This window comes from Myodes glareolus, chromosome 4 (assembly GCF_982192425.1).
Source record: "Myodes glareolus chromosome 4, mMyoGla1.1, whole genome shotgun sequence".
Lineage (NCBI taxonomy): Eukaryota > Metazoa > Chordata > Mammalia > Rodentia > Cricetidae > Myodes > Myodes glareolus.
In genome coordinates, this window is record NC_142029.1 from 100,447,701 (window position 1) to 100,463,737 (window position 16,037).

Genomic DNA, 16,037 nt, shown 5'->3' on the forward strand with positions numbered 1-16,037 from the left:
CAGACTTATTTTCTCTAACGTTTGACTTTCTCCCACCATTGGGAAACAGGGATGTCAGCCCCTGCTGGGGAGCAGACTTCTCTGAGAGAAGCCACAGGCCCTGCTGTCCTCAGGCATAGCTGTTGTCACTGCCAACAAACAAAGCTGAATGCTACTGCACACCTCCCGCAAGAACAATCTGCACACAATTCAGCCTGCAGCCACTGCCCTTGCGGGTCCACAGAACAGTCTGGACCTTCTTTAAGGACTGTCCCCAGAGTTTTTGTTCCATTTTCAGGTTTTCAACTACTTGAGTTCATTATCATAATTTCCATAAATTTTTCTTAGAAATTTATTCGGTTTACTAATACTTTCAAATTTTGAGCAAACTACCCCACTAGAACGACCTCTTCATTCAAATCTACTCCCCCTTCTTCACTGTTTCACGTACGAAACTAATTTTTTTTTTTACCTTGAGAGCAGTGTTTAGAGCTAGCAATATGGCTTAGTGAGTAAAGGTGCTTTGCTGTGGAAGGTGCATTCTCTGATTTCGATGGCCAGGGCCCACATAAAGGTTACGGTAGGAAAGAAACGGCGGCACAAAGTCGTCTTCTGACTGCTATGCACACACATGCTGTGGTTAAGGCAAGCCCCTACCCACGCACACACATGAATAATAAATGAAGAGTTTTTAAAAAGAACTAAGTTCGTGAGAATGCACTCTACAGATAGCTGGAGCTGGCACTGGCACCACCCTGTCCCCAAACAATAACTTGTTTGTCATCCGAAGGAAGAGGGTGTGTGTGTGTTCGGGGGGTGCCTTATTTCCTTGAAATTAAATATGTGAATTTCCCAGTCATTTGTGTTTTTAGAAATATTAAGGGGTTTGTTTGTTTGTTTCTCTGCTCTATTTTTTTTTAAAAAAAATCTTATTTCCTTCAGAGGGGCCATTGCAATGACAAAAAATTAGTCGGCGATAATGCTTCCCCTTATTTTTGTCAACCCGGTGGTGGTGGAGGTGGTTCTGGGGTGTGTGTGTGTGTGTGACCACTCACATAATTTAAATTTTTAATTTTCTGAGAATTTCATGAGTACTGTATTTGTATCACTTCCATCCCTTCTTCCCTCCCCCTTCATCCCCTCTGCATTCCCCTCACTCCCTCTCCAAGTCATGGCCTCTTCCTCTTCAGTTATTATTGTTACATATGTGTGCACATATAAAACCTATGGTGATCATTTCATGTCACTCATGTGTTTAGGGCTGACCACTCAGGACCAGATACTCTGCCAAGGAACTTGACTGAAGAAAACTGGCCCTTTCTTTCTCTTCAGCCACTAATTGCCGGTAGCTGTTCATCCGGGGCGGGGCCTTGTGAACATCTCCCTATGCACACTGGCGCATTTACTGGTATTATCATTATGTAGGCCTTATGTAAGCCACCATACTCTTTAGATTTCATGGGTGCAGCAACCCTGTCACATCTAGAAAACATAATCTCACAGCTCTTAACAGTCTTTTCTGCCCCCTCTTCCTAGGTGCTTTTTGTTTTTGTTTTTTTTCTTTTGCACTGATTGTGTTCAAAAATTACTTGGGTTGTTTCCGTATCATTAAGCATAATAGAGTCCCACATGACGACACTTCAGTCAAGGATGGCCTGCATATGCACCAGTGTTTCCATACGATTTTATTTCCAATGTTTTTGGAGCCTACGCAGTCTGTATGAGTGCATTCTATAATGCATGTACAATAAGGAAATCACCTAATGACTCACTTCTCCAAATGTATCTGTGTTGCTAAGTGATACATGTCTATCGTTGGGTTTGTGGACTTTTTTCTCTAATTCTAATGTGCCATGCAGGATGTACCCTGTACATTTTTCACTTTTTAAAGTATAATGTCCAAGGAACAATGGCTGAAGACAGTAGGTTTATGGGTGCTATGTGCAGCTTGCTACTTATTTAAGTTGTCCTAGACACCCTGGAGATAGGCCTTTCCAATGACTACAAATGGCACTCACCTTTTGTTGATCCTTATTTAGGTTCCAGGTGAGCACATATGAGACCTCTGGATGGAACCAGGGCATGGTGGCCGGGACTCACACTAAGTCTTTATCTGCAAGGTCAGGTTCTCTGGCTGCTGGAGGTTCCACATCTCAAGCAAGCAGGCTTTATCGAGTTTAGTGTAGATAAATACAAAGACATAGCAGACAAGACCAGCTCATCCTGAAGGACTGGAGTCAAAAGCATCCACAACTGTGGTTCCATGGGACAAACAACGGGGCCCCGCACATGTGAGGGCTTCCACTGTGCTGCCTCTCTTAATCACAACCACTAATAAATTCTACTTCCTAGCCAATAAAAAGATAAAGCCGGTACACATGCAATCATAGCACTAGTGGGGGAAAAGGCAGAAGGATTGCGGGTTGGGGTCAGCAGGGGCTGCACGGCAAGATGACGTTTCAGAGTATTTGTTCTGATCTCCTTTACTGTGAGCTTTTGCTTTTATTTCTCAAAGGTTTGTGCAGCTAAAAAAAAAATCTGTTTGGAGATCTACAAGTATTAGCTCTAAGTTTCTTCAGAGTGGTGCAGGGAGTACGACCCAAGGGTTAAAGTCAGTGTGAGCGGCGCTGTCTCCCGCCTGCAGCATTTCAGGAAACTCAGGAGCTCTGGAGAAGGTAAAGAGAGTCTGGCACCTACTTCGGTGGCCCTGAGCAGGACTCAGGTCAACGCTGCATGTTGCCCTGCTCGTAGGAAGCATCCACAGAGGTGGGTGTAAACACTCATGCTACTCTGAGACTTCCTTTAGTCATTAGCACTTTTGAAGCTGAGAAAGGACTATTGGAGGGGAAGCACAGTGTTCCAGACAAGCAGCATAAAGAGTTTCATCTCCTCTCCCCTTGTGGACTTCCATTATAAGATTTGGGATTGTTTTTGAAATTCAATTGTGCCGCTCCTACTCAAGGACTCTATAGATGACATTATGCTGCAATGTTAAAAGGCTGGGTGTGACTGTGCACAGGCCTCCCACACTGAATAAACTCACTGGGATGTCCTTTCACTACAGAGCAGGAAAAGGACGTCTGATGCTAGGGACCGCTTGATGGTGAAGCATCAGCAGTGCTCTCTAGGGCTACCGGTTTCAGCACTTACAATAGCCATAAAATTGCCATTCTCATTGCGACTGGTTTCAAGCCAGAGCTGGGAAGAGATGTGATCAGCTGGCTCTTACGAACCCTCAACACCCCAGCTGCAGAACTTTCTAGCGAGAAGGGGTAGAGCCTGGATGCATGTGGCCCCTCAGATTAGTATGTTAAAACCCAGTATCCCTCAATGTGATAGAGCTGGGAGGTGCCTGATTTTGTCATGAGGCTTAACTTATTCTGCTGTGCTGTGAAGATTCTATATCTAGTACAGGTGAGAAGTTTGTAGAAACCCTTTACTGAACAAATCTATTGACAACTGTGTAATCACCCTGCATCTCTGTTCCATTCTCTAAGTGTTTCAAATTTCTGCGTTATTATTATATATGTGACCAGTGATCTATGATGTTACTACTGTAATAGTTTTGGATTCCACACAAGTACCTATAACACAGCAAGTTTAATTAGTAAATTTGCATGTCTTCTACCACTGAAAAGCTGTTCCCCATCTCTCTCCCTCTCCTCAGGCCTCCCGAGCCTCTGAGACACAATATTGAAATCAGGCCTGTCAATCATTCGCCTTACAGACACCTGTGAATGTCCATGTATAAGGAAGAGTGTAAAGCCTCTTACTTTACAGTGGTTCTAAACCTTGCTGATGCTGTGACCCTTTAACACAGTTCCTCGTGTTGTAGTGACCCTCCCAGCCATAAAATTATATTTAAAGCTTCTTCGTAACTATAGGTTGGCTACTGTTATAAATCACAATGTAAATATTTGCATTTTCCAATGGTCTTAGGTGACTCCTGTGTAAGGGTCATTCGATGCCTCCAATGGGTCACAGCCCACAGGCTGAGAACCACTGCTTTCATCAAAAACGAGACACGAGCAAGCTTAGTGGAAAAGAATCACCAAGCAAGACAGGATGCATGTCCTTCTACCTCTTATGCCCAATGCTTAGCCAAGTTGTACATGCAAAGGAAAAGTTCTTTTTAAACTTTTACTTTCAGTTAATTAATTAATCGATGCTGGTGGTTGCAGGAAAGGTTCTCGGGGAAAATGAAAAGCGATAATCCAGTGAACACAGAAAGGATAAGGAAGCGAAACAGCCTCTTTGTTGATAGGGAAATGCTTTAGTGGCTTTGGGTAGACCAAACCAGTCACAACAGATGCAAAGTCTAATCCAGATAAGGCCCTACAGTCTGGAACTGACAGGGCTGTGGGAGCTTCACAAAACAAGGCTGGGGCTTAAGGATGGAGCCATGCCCAAAACACAAAGTGCAGGGGAAGCATCCAGGGCTCCTGAGACCATGCGTGCAGGCTGAACCAGTTCCTAGGACTTCAGAACCAGAGACATCAAAGCCTGGCTTCAGAGCATTATGGATGTACTGTCTCTCTTGTTAGGAGTTAATGTAACTGATGATTCTGAGTGAAGGTCAATGATCACTAACTGTCCCCAAATTCCTAGTGCCCCTGAGAATGACACTGTAATCTACTCTGCCTGTGCTCAGGAAATGGAGTAGCAGTGTATCTGTCTGCAACAAGGCTTCCTAAACATCTGCAGCTTACTGTTATGATCTACTTCCCAGAAAAGTTTCCTTTCAGATATTACTGAGCACCCATAAAACACCTGGTCACCCACGAGCTCTGGCAGATAGAGCCAACAAGATTAATGCCACTTTTATACCTGCCAACATAGCTGTCCATTATGATAAGCTGTATCTGCTTACTACTTAAGATATGCATTCGTAAGACTTGAGCCATAGATTCTTCTAATGGATATGGATGACATGAACTGGGAACCTGCTGGAAAGGATTTACCATTCTAGATGCCATTAAGAGTATCTGAAATTTATGAGAGATAAAGGCATCAGTGTTGACGAGAGTTTGGAAGAACTTGATCCCAATCCTCATGAATGATTAAGGGGTTCAAGGCTTGAGTGGAGGAAGTAACTGTAGAGGTGGGGGACACCATAAAGAGCAGGAAGTAACTAGAAAAGTGAGGGATACCATAGAGAGCAGGAGCTGGAGGGTGTGCCTAAACTGCCATGACATCATGTTAAACAAAAGGCGAGGGCTTGCTCTTAGGAATGAGCAAAGTCATCTCCTAGGATGATGATGGTGCCATGAAAGATGCGGAAGTGAGACAAAGGCTTCTCAGTGATAATGAAAACTCAGCTGATAAATACGTGGGAGCATTGTCTCTAACTTTCAAAGAGGGTCTGCTGTGGGCGATGCTATCAAACACTATCACATTCTAGAAAGAAATCCGTGAGAGAACAATCCAGACAGCAAACTTCACTGTTATTTTAAGAAGTAACCTATGGCAGCCACCTCCTTGATCAATATGCAACATCATTTAGGGAAGACCTTCCCCCATCCCCAGTGAACACTACAACTCACTGTAGGCTCAAATGAACATATGCTGTTTTCAGCAATAACATATTTTAAATGCGAGCATTCACACCTAGTAGACTACATTCTAGGGAAAGAATATGTTTTGCTTGTACTTACAAAACCAAAAATAATTTCGCTATCCCTATACAGCAAGCCATCTTTCTGCAAAGGGACCATCCTGGTGTACGCAGGCCAACGAGTTCTCAGATAGCCCTCCTCATTTCTAGCACAGAGGATGTAACTTGAAGGCAACTTAATAGTGGTGGTCATCGCCTCTACCGTATTTGGTCTTGGTACCCTGAAGAGACTAAGACAAACCAGAGCTACTACCTAAAATTACAAATAGTTGTAACTATTTCTATAACAGTATGTGACAAATTATACCACTATAATGTGTTTCACAAAGACGAACTTATGAAAACTAAAGCAGAGCCAGTAGGTAGAATGACTGAGCACCCGGAAGCATGTGGCCAATGGGATATGGGGAAGCTGGTGAGGATGCTCATAACAAAGGCGTATGGGCCCACTGTAATTTCTCCTCTGTAAAAATTAGGATAATTCTAATTTAGTAGGCCCACTGTGAAAATTCAACGAAATGTCATATGCTTGCAACACATAATAGGTGCTCAATAAACTATACCTAATGATATATCTGTGCACTGAAATAAACACAATTCTTATCTTCTTCAGAGCTGGAAAGTACACAGAGAGCCGTCACTGGTCAAAATAAAACTGGCATTTTACAATTTTAAAAAAAAAATGCTGCAAATGACCGCCGCTGCCAAATTGAAATGGATCTATGAGGGTGGAGTTGCTAAGCGGGCATTTCACACTGCCAGAACTTTTAATGGTGACATTAGGGATTGCAGTGTCCCTGCTATCAGCACTGAATCACCTAATAGTAAACACTGTCACCCTGATCCATGCAAAACATGTCCCCTCAGAGAGGTACATGACTACCCAGAGTTCTCTAATGTTAACAAGACTTCACACTTCTGTCCTTCATTCCTAATGTTTAAAGGAAAAAGTATGACAATAACTGACAAACATATATAGATTGACTATTCTTTATCTTAATGTTTAAGGCCTGAAAGACATACATAAATATATGTACCCCTGTGTGTGTGTGTGTGTGTGTGTGTGTGTGTGTGTGTGTCTGTGTATGTGAGGGGGGAGAAAGAGAGATAAAGGAGGGGAGGGGGAAGGGGAGGGGAGAGAGTAGAGGAAGGGGGAGGCCTAGGAAGAAAGAGATGTGCTGGGGCATTGGACTCAAGTCTAAACAAGAAACCCGCCTGAGTTTCATAAAGACCTTACACACATACCCTGATAATTTTATATAAAAAAAATTTTATAATTTTTATCTATGTATAACATATCGCATAAAGTCAGGGTTAGAAATTTTTGTAATTTTTATATATTTCAGATTTCAAATTAGAAGTGGTCAGCCTGTAAAACAGACCCATTTCTTTAATTAAAAAGAAAAAAAAGGAAAAAATTCCAGAAGATGCTGAAGAGGAAATAAATATCAGGTCATTTTAAAGTGAGAAGTGAAATGCTTCCCTTAAACTACAGAAAAACCTGCTACTTTAAGAATGTTGTGTAACTGTTGGCGGGAAAGGAAGAAGAAAAGGCACTTTCCTCTGACACACTGATCTACATGCTTCCTAAACACTCCTGTTTGCACATCAGAGTCACTGTCATCAGGCCTACTTGAAAGACAGGGACATCACCAGGGGCCAGGATGCCTCCTGAGAACAAAGCCTTCCCTCTCACCCACGGTGTAGGAGGCCAATACCTCCCCTCCATCCTAAACCTCTTCCCAGTGTCACACCCAATGGGGAGAGATGAGGCTGCAGAGCACCCAGGAGCTTCTTGGTGGTCATTTCTAACCCAAGTGGTGATGCCACAAGCCAGATGTGCCCACACCAAGCTCTGCACTCAGCACCGCTCACTCACAGTGAGCTGGGGACCTCTAAGAACAGGCTTCTCCCCAGGCCTTCCTCCATGCTGGCTTTGTCTCCTATAGATTCAAGCCCTTCCCAAGCTGGATGAGGTGGCTATTCCTCCTCACCATCCCTCCTGTTGTCCCCTGCTCTAGTACTTCTGCCTAAAGCCCATAAACTGATGGTGGAAATGACCTGCTACACATATGGCCATGTTTTTTCAGACAGAAAGGGGCACTGTGTTTCCTACACAGAAATTAATGTGAACAATCCATCTATGCTGGAACGACCCTGAAGTCCAGCTTCACGTCTGGTCATGTTCTCAGGCAGGAAGTGGGTGTGCTGTGTTTCCCACACAGGAAGCAAGGTGAACCATCACTTCTGCAGTACTTTAAAACAGAACGAGCCGTCACACAGCGCTCTGAGCAGCCAGGATGCCCTCGATCCCCAGCTAGACTCACGACGGGCCTTTTCAGCCCATTTCAACATCTTAAGAACATTGTTCCTCATTTTTATTTTTCTAAGAAAATGTAAGAGGGCTGAGCAGGGCGTGTAAGTAAAGAGGGACTTTCTACTTTGAGACCACACTGGGAATTAGAAAGTTCTCTAACATGGCACAGGCTTGGTGGTTCCAAATTAATGCTCCTGCCAGAACTCATCTGAGTTTCAAGGCTGACCTTTCACCTCTTCACAACACTGTTCTTCCTTCAGGACCAGATGAAATCCACCCTGGTTTTTGTCAGAGGCACAGCCTCCCTTCATCAACAAAAAGCCAACCTCCCCCCTCCCTGTAATGCAAACCAGCCAGTTGGATTTTCTGCTCAGAGAGCTATGTAAAGCAGTGGCTTATGGGGTCACATTTCAAAGACGTCTTTTAGTTAGGTTTTAGGAATAATTTTCTACAAAGCTTTTCTTTTTTTGGAATACTTAGGAAATACAGAGGAAAAAGGGGGGACCGTGAATCAATCCTGCTACCTGGGAATTACCATTAGGGTCTTAATTACACATTCTAGACCTCTGAAAAGTGAATATAATGCCCAAAGGACTTAACATCCAACTCCACAGCTCACTGTTCAGCCATGCCGCCATCACGGCTGCTGCTCCACTCACAACAGCTGGGAAACGGAAACAATCTAGACGCTCTTCAAAACACTAACAGACAATGAAATGGAGCACATGTATACTATGGAAAACTATTCAGCTGTAAAAAAAAAAAAAAAGAAGAGGAGGAGGAAAAGGAGGAGAAGGAGGAGGAGGAGGGAAAGGAGGAGAAGGAGGAGGAATAGAAGGAGGAGGATAAATCATGAACTTTCAAGGTTTTAAAAAACAAGGCTGAAACTAGAAAAGATGCTATTAGTTGAAGTAACCCAAACTCAGAAAGGCACATGTCACGAGTTCTCTCTCATCAGAGTCTCTTAACTCCAAATTTTCAGATGTGAATATTCTGAAGTAACTGCCCAAACCAGGAAAACACAAAGGGACTATTGTTGGGGTGGGGTGGTGGTGGAGCAATGGAGGGGGGATTAGCAGGGTATAAGTGATCTGATGGGGGAGGTGGGAAACCGGTGGGCTCTACTTAGGGAGGGGGAAGGAAATGATCACACAAGGGGGAAGACTGATAAGATAGCAGGATGTCTGTAAAGTCACAAGGAGTCACACTATTCACATTTACCCTGAAAAAGTATAACACATGTAAGTCTACATATTGATATGGGAGAATTGTCTGTATTCTGTCAATCATTTTAATAAAATGCTGATTGGCCAGGCAGGCAGTATAGGCGGGAAAGCCAGACAGTAAGTAGGGGTGGAGCAAAGAGACTGGGAGTACTCTGGGAAGCAGAGCTCCCTCTGCCACTTCTGCGCAGACCACCGAAGAGGCAGCATGTAACCTGCCCAGCTGAGAAAGGTACAGAGCCATGTGGCTAATGTAGATAAAGATAATGGGGTAACATAAGTTATAAGAGTTAACAAGAAGCCTGACCTAATGGGCCAATCAGTTTATAATCTTATGGAGTCTTGTGTGTGATTTTTCCTTGGGACTTGCCAGCTGTGGGGTACCGGGCAGGAATAGATACCCCAACAAGCCAGCCCCTCATGTTACAACATATAAATGTTCATACACAGTGAATACATGAATTTTCTCATCTAGTCTGAAAATACTCCCTCAAGAACCAAAAGATCATCTAGCAGAAACTCCAACAATAAGTATGAGAAGCCTGTTTTAAGTTGACATTTGGGACCATCCAAGAGACTCCCAAAACATACATCCTGTTGTTATTTCCCTTAGTTGGCTCTAAAATATAGACGATAAGTCTCTATTGCTGAAGACGCCAGGCCCTTCAGAGACAGGGCCTGGAAGACCCTGATCTGGAACTGACGTGAGGACTAGCTTTCATGGAACCAGAAGGCACCACACACGATTCCAAAGGAGGAAAGCAACCAACAGTTCTACCCAGCTACGACATCTGTGAACCACAACAATGAGTAGCATAGCATGCTAACACTAAGGGTGCAATAGTGGTACTAGTACCTTGGGAGTAACCAACAGATCTCTGATTGAACTTAAGATTCCCTCAAAAGGAAAACCATGCCTGGTACTGGAAACTTAGCCAACTACCCAGGATAGTGAAATCATAGATCTTGGAGGTGAGGCTATAACCTCTACTTTTCAAAACCAGCATAAGCTCTAACTTCATCCTAAGTATTTGTCCTTACAGCCAGAGGTAAGTGTAGTCTTCAGCCTTCATCCAGGAAACTTCTCTTAGCAGACAGAGGTCACTACAGAAAGCCATAACCAATCAAAATGCAGAACAGTGAAGCCCAGCCAGCCAGGGTCATCTACAAAGTACTAAGGCTCTGAAAACATTACAGAAAATGGGCAGAAAGACTGTAAGAGCCCCACTTTCCAGCTGGGAAAGACAAGCACATTTACTAATTAAGTATCCTGTGTTATATGGTACTTGTATGGGACCCAAAACAATTACAATAGTAACATCATAGAACACTGGTCACATATATAATAATAATGAAGAAATCTGAAACTCTACAAGAATGTGACAGAGGTGCTGGAGAGATGGCACAATGTTAAGAGCACTGGCTGTTCTTCCAGAGGACCTGGGCTAAATTTCCAGCACCCACATGGCAGCTCACAACTGTCTGTAACTCTAGTTCTGGGGAAAACAAAACCCTCACACAGAGTATATACAGGCAAAACACCAGTGCATATTAAATAAATAAATATTCTTTAAAAAGAATGTGACAGAGATGCAAAGTGGGTACACGGCTGTCAATAGCTCCTTTCAAAGGTTTCTACAAACCTTTCATTTCTAAATTCAGAATTTGCTATGACTGCATCTCCTAGGAAGGTCAGAAGTTGCAGCCATAGAGTCTCATCAATGTGACTGTCTACACATGAGCTGCACAGGAACAACATTGCTAACATGGGCAGAGGAAGCCAATGAGACCTCAGCCCTACACGAAGAACTACAGGCAAATAAAAAATGTAGAAAGCAGGAGAAACATCCTTCCCCAGGGAAGAGCACACAAACTGGCTATCCAACACCAAAGGGTCATCCCTGAAAACATCTGTACAAGTGACATCATACAGACTGAGCAGGTTGCATTTGTGTATTTACGAATGTGTGTGTGCGCATGTGACAACAATTAATGAAAAAGGAGGCCATGAATTTAAAAGGGAGCTAGGAGTGGTATGTAGATGGTTTAGAGGGATAAAAGGCAAGGGAGAAATGATGTAATTATGTTATACTCTCAAAAAAGTAAAAGAATTTTTTTAAAAAAAAAGAATCAAAAAGTGGAATAAATTAGTAAGATAATTTTAAGGCTGAATGTGGTTGTGTGGGTCTCTAACCCCAGTGCTGGTTCTGGGGTGGGAGAGGGATATCTTGGAGCTCACTGGTTGGCTAACCAGCCTAGCAAAATCAATGAGCTCCAGGTACATTTTATAAAATTGAAATATAATTTATACTGCTTCCTATCATCTGTAACTATCAGAGTAATATAAATCATTGGTATGCTATGTCATTAACTGATACATTCTTGGGAATATTTACAAACATATAAGTTTATGCTATGATTTACTAAGTCTCAGTGGATAACAGGCTTTTAATCTTTCATTGTTCTCATTGTTATTTGGACGAAGTCCTTTGAACATCATACTTTCTTCATGACTCCAACTGCTTCCAAGAGTAAATTCCTGGGAGTACAAGGTCAAAGGCTATGTAAATTTCTGAGTTTTAATAACTGCTGCAAAACTGCTCTTCAGATTCTGCTAGAATTTGCTAGGAGTCCACTATCGTTTCACAATCTAATTTGTAATTTTATAATCTCTCTTGTACTGGGTCATTAAAAACTCCCTATCAATGACTCAGTGGAGAGGAAGATTATGCAATTTAAAGTCACATTTTATCATTGGTTAGTCTCAAATCTTTCATCTGAAACAGCGGGTGATGAGAAGACAATGGAGCAGCCCCAGGGATCTGCCTTCACCCCATGAGCTGTGCTGGAGGGTCCAGCGAGCCCAGCATGCCTGTGCAGAACAACCAATAGACACAAGGGTCTCTGTGCCTGATCAGGATCACTGTCCTTGTGCCTCTGACTTCTTCTTTTCCTTTATTAACTGGATCTATTTCCCTGAATAAATCAAAATGTTATTAGGAGCTTTTTAAATTCCCAAACACTCTTGTGGGAAGCTTCTGGTGTTATCTCCAAAAAGTTTTGCATGGAATCTACCAGCCAAAATAAGTATGACTAAAGTCTACTCACTGGACAGGAACATTTAGAAAGATTTGTTTATTGGCTCAAAACCATGAGTAGAGGAGATCTTAAGGCTGGGCTCACACCCTCCCTGTGGCTTTGGAAATAGTAAAGAGTCACCTACTGGAGTGACATGAAAGAACGCAGCAGTAGTGGACATATGCTGGGGTCTGCATGGAAACCTAGAGGTTTTCCAGAAGAGAAGGGATGTGGTCACCAACCTGCTTGCACGTGCCATCTCGGAGCAGACCCACCCACCCACCATCAGGAGGAGAAGTTAGGCTCTTGCTTCCAACACTATTCAACACCCACAACACTACTCAAGAGCGAAAAACTTGGACCAAACTTCCAAGCATCAAGGAAGGTGCCCCAAACACTGCATGAATAGGCTTTCAGAATGTGGGTGGGCATCCACTCAAGGACCAAGGAACACCTGCTGCATGTCCAGCGCCTTGGCTGTGAAGCTGCACACTGGTTTCTGAGTCATCTTCAGATATAGGAACCTGCCTGGTCTCTAGCTCTGGGACCCTCTTTCCACATGATAAAAAAAAAAAAAAAAACACTACACTCACTTCTGGTGCAGTTGGCATCTGCTGCTGTGTCTCCATGCCGAGAGCTGCAGCAGAGAGGCCTGGCCCCTCCAGAGCAATGGCAAATGCTCTGCTAAGCCCGTTTTTATGGAAGAGGTGAGTGACCCGGAGTGCAGTTAGGGGCTACATGACCCGCTGTGGGTAGGGTCACGGGGAGGACTGGAGTCAGGGGTCTGGGTCTGGTTTCTGTTAGGCAACAGCCTCTCACCCATCTTCAAAGGAATGAGTCCCAGACCCGAGCTATGAATTCCAGCTGCTGTGTATGAAACTTTATCCTCTAGCCTGCAATTCGGTTCCCTTCAGTCCTCCAGTCTGCAATTTAAAATACCAAATTCAGGGGGCCCATGAGTCCCATCTCCGGCTAAGAAACATATGCAAATCACAGCTAGGACGGGAACACTGTCTGGGATCCCAGCAGAAACTGCAGACCCTGTAAAATGGAACAGTCACATGACAGGGGCCTCTAATTTTATCAGCCCAGTTCCCCTAGCTTAGGGAATTCAGAAGCAGGTTTCAAGTAGACAACTTCAAAAGCACTTTCACGAAGACGAGGGTGTGGGGGAGGAGGGGACACTCAACCCAGTTCAGAGGCTGCATAAAGGTCAGCCAGGCCTGACTTTGTTTGCGGCAACCGCTGCCCTGAGCTTTCAGAGCAAGACAGTGGGCCTTCAATTAAGGAGCCCAACATCTTAAGGCCCCAGGGGAGGCTTCAGAATTGGCATCCTAATAAAACCTGAGGGTGGACTGGGTGCTGCCAGACTATTATACCTTAGAGGACTTACCACTTGGAAGCCTCATAAGGGTGTAACCTCAGACTCACGGTAAGCTTTCGTGAGGATGCCACACCAGCAACTGGGGCTGGGGGCACTGACAGCCTCTTCTGGGGACACCCAGTGACTCTGAGGACAGATATGGAGCAAGACAAGACAGCTCAATTTCATTTCCCAAACAGGATGTCCATGTCCTTTGGACACTGTGAACAGTCAATTGACATCATCTGAGAGGATCAACCCAGGGGACAGTGAGGCATGACACCCCATCTGTCATGTGACCACCTTTTCCTTCTTGCGCAAGTCCCATTGATGGCTGTTTGGGGTCCTCTGTTTCATTTCGAAGCTTTCTTCAGCCCGTTTTTCCTCATCAGTCCACCTGTGTTCTTGACAGGTCATTCACACTCTTTCCCCTCGGCCCTGCTTGTATTCTTACTCTATCACAGCATTTAAGTCCCCTAGAGCCCATCTTTCTCGACACTAATACTGGCCTATCCTGGTGCCTCTTCTGTCCGTGAAACTCTACCAATACTTTCACAGATCCCGACATCTCTGTCTTCCCCCTCCATCTTCATAGAGCCTCCAGATCGATCCTGCTTCCCTGGTTTGGGTATATACTTTAACTCACTCCCCCTCCCAGAAAGCCCTGGGCACCAGCGACTAACGATCAGACAGACTCCCCGCTGCCATGGAACTGACAGCCTGGTAGAGAACATGCCCAGCAACCGGCTAACGACACAGTCTTCATGGAGTTACAAATGGGCCAAGTGGTCTAGACGAGAGGGGCAGGATGTTGAGACTATGTAAGATGAGACAATCTGGGATGTGGGCAGCAACAGCACCGTGAATACAGCAGTGTCTAGGACAGGCATTTTTCTGACTCTTTCGCCAGGGCCTTGAACCTCAGTGAACACTGGGCTTATCTTTCTGCCATCTTCTACCACTTTTCCATCCCTCCCAAAGCTATTGCAGGGCATTATCTCCCTCACAATGATCACTAATATTCAAGAACTGACTCTTTCTCTCTTGCCCACCTCCCTTTCCAGTCCTTTCTTCTGAACTATGGCTTTATTATTTCCAGGGCTTCCTGTATCTCCAACCACAGTGCTTCAGAAGAACCTCAAATTCTACATGTTAAACGGGATTTTTTTTTCCAAGCGAAGCTACCCCACAGACATTTCCCCTTTCTTAGACACCATTCAATCAAAGCTACATTATTCTTGAAGCAACCTAGCCCCACCTCATGCACCATATCTAAAAAATCCCCCACACTGCTTACTTCTGTCACTCAACCACCTCCCAAATGCATCCATTATCGTACCAAATGTCCCGAATCCAGAGCCTTCTTAGTTCAAGGAATACATTTTTCTTATTATAATAAATTTTAACAATAAACAGAATAATAAAGAACAACAACTGATAAAATACTTGTATATCTCCATATGTGTGTGTGTGTGTGTGCGTATTAAGTTTATGAACTATAATCATGCTATGAACATAAATAGTAGACGCCCACACTTCTGCTGCATCTGGACGTCATCATGTGGCTTGCTTTAGGCAAAGAGATATTGGCAAGAAGGATTCAACAGAGGGTAAGAATGGCACCATTAAATAGTCTTTAAAATACTTTAAAGGCCGTGTATATTCTGTATGTGCACTGCTATAATTTATTACTCTCTATTGTTGGGCACTTAATATTTTTAACATTTCTATGATTTATGATAAATATATGTACACATATTTTAAGCATTTTAGATATTTCCTTAATCTGAATTTAGAGAGTTGAACTTACTATCTTAAAAAAAAAAAGTGTACGTAGTTAAGCCTCTTTAAAGTCTGTGCCAGAAAAGCAATTTCTAGTCTTTCTCCCACCCGCAATTTGGAGAAGTGTCTTAAGGCAAGCCTTGCTGCAATAGCTGATAAATGTTCTCTCCTTTCCCAGTTGTCAGCATGGTGAACACGTCTCATAGGTGGCCTGGCTGCTTATAATTCTCCTATGCACGATCTCTACCTGTCCTTGGGCTGATTTTTCTATTAGGGTAGAAATGGTGGGGCTAGAGGAAAGGTTCAGTGGCTAAGCACACTGGCTGCTCGTTCAGAATAAGCAGATCCCTGGCACCCAGAGGTGGCTCACAACCATCTCTAACTCCAGTTCCAGGGATGCAACACCCTCCTCTGGCCTCGCTGGTCACCAGGCACATGATGCACAGACAAGCATGCAGGCACAACCTCCACACACATAATTACTTTTAAAGACAGGAATGACTTTCCCTGTTGATTTATATGAGGATATATATTAAAATATTTAAACTTTTTACACTTGGGCCAAGTTTTCAACACTGTCGAATTTTGGTTCTAATGCTTGCGATATACAAAAGTTGGTTTTTAAAGGTCATTCAATCCACTCCTCTTTGTCTTTTTCTCATATTTTCTCTCACGTCCTGT

General features: G+C 43.6%; 1 protein-coding gene and 1 pseudogene across 2 annotated transcripts in view; one reads left to right on the plus strand and one right to left on the minus strand.

Moving 5' to 3' along the window:
• The window catches only part of Eepd1 (endonuclease/exonuclease/phosphatase family domain containing 1), a 103,641-nt gene that overhangs the window by 49,333 nt on the left and 38,271 nt on the right, over positions 1-16,037 (minus strand). The window lies entirely within an intron of this gene.
• On the plus strand, positions 1,828-1,969 carry LOC125416119 (small nucleolar RNA SNORA70; annotated as a pseudogene).